The sequence below is a fragment of the Myripristis murdjan genome, chromosome 13 (genome assembly GCF_902150065.1).
Source record: "Myripristis murdjan chromosome 13, fMyrMur1.1, whole genome shotgun sequence".
Classification (NCBI taxonomy): domain Eukaryota; kingdom Metazoa; phylum Chordata; class Actinopteri; order Holocentriformes; family Holocentridae; genus Myripristis; species Myripristis murdjan.
Window position 1 is genome coordinate 31,565,730 of NC_043992.1, and position 2,726 is coordinate 31,568,455.

Consider the following 2,726-nt stretch of genomic DNA (forward strand, 5'->3'; position numbering starts at 1 on the left):
CAATCCCTACATTTTCTAGCACACAACATCACTCATATCTTACAACACAAATTGAATTATACAACATAGCTAATACAGATTTCAGGAGTAATGTTGAGTAACACAGAAACAAGTTTCCACTATGTTTTTGAAAGTGGTTTGCATTAGGATCACTACTCTGCTTTGGAAAACAAATACTGTGCATTTTAAATCATACATCCAAATGCTAACACACCCTTATAACACTTAGTTCTACTTTTGGGTACTTTTCAGATCTGTCACTTGGTCCTTCTGAGCCTTTGCTGACCTGTTTTCAATAAAATTTTACATTTATTATTGATTTTTACATCTGAGAGTCACCTCTGTTTCACTTTGAATTAAAACGTAATTGGCCCACCACATTATCACCACCAGGTCTACAGGGTCCAAAGCATTATGCTCAATATCAGGGACACTCAGTTAAATTTGATTAACCTTTGGGGTATTTTGTGTTTTTAAATTTTAATTTAGATAATGTAGTTTTATTCTGTAATCTGACTGAAATGAAATTAAACTGATTGATCCATTGCAGTTCCACCAACAGATCATCAGCATAGTAAGTGCCACACTCAATATCTCAGACTTTTCATGGCCAAATTTGGCGGACACTTGGTGATTGATTCACATTACATTGATATGTACTATCAAAATGTCCCCAGTCTTAAGCAGCACTGTCTGACACTGCACGTTACACAAAATAATAAGAATAACACTTTAAAAAAAAAAAAAAAAAACACATTTTACTTTTATTTACATTTTATTTCATCAGTTATGGGGGATGCCCTGGACAATGTTTTTTAGATGATCCTCAGGTGGAGGGCACATGACCAGTCGACTTTTGTCACTTGACTATCAGAGGTCATAATGAAGAAGCACACTCAAATTTGGCTACAGATAGCAAGCCTGACCTTGGAGGTCATGCTGACAAGATTAATTTCTATAATGCACAACGGGACCCATGTTGGAGCCCAGAATAGCCCTGCTCATTTTATTTGTTGATGCTCAGTGTAAATGCGGACTTCATTCAGAATACTGCCTCCTATTTACTTTTCCATGCTGTTCTTCAGATCACCTGATTGCAAAGCTGTCCATCAGGAACCAGCATCGGATTGCTTTCAGGCACCTATAACTTTCTGTAGATAAATAACTAATCTCTAAGAAGCACCTGAGAGGTGATGTGATTGCGTTTGTGGGGTTTTGTGCTATCTGGTATTCTGTAATTTAATACTGAGATCATGTGGTCTTAAAGCTCTATTATCTTTGACCATTAAAGGTAACAAAGACCAACACTGATGAAATCAGTGTTAAATAGATAAATAGCTGTTCCCACCCATCAGTGGCTTCAGATTCCAGTAGGTGGTATGTTTTAGTTACAAAGCAGAACACTTGCTACACCATATGAAAGACAGATAACTAAAATAGTCATTTAGACATTAGTGTTGATACATATTTCCAGATTCCAGACTTTTCAGAAACCTTGTAGTAGATGCTGAACTCTGTCTCTCATCAATAAAATTTAGATTTTTATTACATCTCAGGCTTTCAACTAATTTAGCCAATATTCTTCCCCAAAGTAACGTACAGTAAATGCAACAGTGGAACAACCTTAAATCTCTAAATCACCCACAATACAAATAATCATCAGTAATGAGCGCATGGGTTAAACCCATCATTTCCTGACAATATTCTTGTGACTCAGAGGGGAAGGTATTGCTTTTATTATTGCTATTTAGTTGGGTAAAAATATGAGGAGAGGTGGCATTAAATCATAAGGGGTTGAGGAAAGGTGGTTGTCAACTCTACTATTCTGACCAGGGTCATTATTGGAACTAGGATGTTGTCAATTATGAGTGGAGCAACAGTCACCATACAGTCACCATATGTAAGAGAGAACTAAGAGACTCGTGCTGGCAAAATGCAAAGTATGTACTGGCATGTAGGGCTGGACCAAATCCTAAAGATATGGAGGTGTTGCTCCCTTTGCGGCCTTGTACGACAGGAATGATGTAAGATGACACTACAACAGCTGGAAAAACAAGTGGGATGAAGTGGGTGCACTGAAGACTGAAGACAAGGCAGGCTACAGTATTTTGGATGGAATTTAAATTTTATTCAATAAAATATTCTGTGTTCAAACGAGAAAGACAATTGCACACCTCATGAATAGGGAATACATGAACACAATTTTTTAATGAATGGTATCTAATTTGTTTTTCTTCAGAACTGCATATAATGTTAAAAAAGGGCTGTGAATTAAACTGACACTTGAAAACAAACCAGAGATCTTCTCCTGTGTTTAAAAATTGGGCCAGAGGAGAATTTAAATCTCACTGCTGAAAGCAAAGGCTTGCAGGACCCTCTTGTGGAAAAAATCAAGTATTTCTTATTTTTCTCATACCTAAATTTTGCAAAACTGACCTTTTCACCAAAACCTTGTCATGTTAATTAATGTGCAACACCAAATTGTATTGTTACCTCTTCAATATAGTAGTTACTTTAACGTTATTATTCTAGTTGTGCCAGGGAAAATTAAAAAAAAGAAAATATGAGCAATTTCCCTTTGTATTTATAGATAAATGTAGTCAGTATGCACAAACTGATATGGAGGGGAAATTAATGAAGATAAACTGGAATGGCAGTTTTATTTCATTTGACTCTTAATTCTTATGGCTCACATTGTGCATTGTTTGCATTGCAATTTTCCTTTG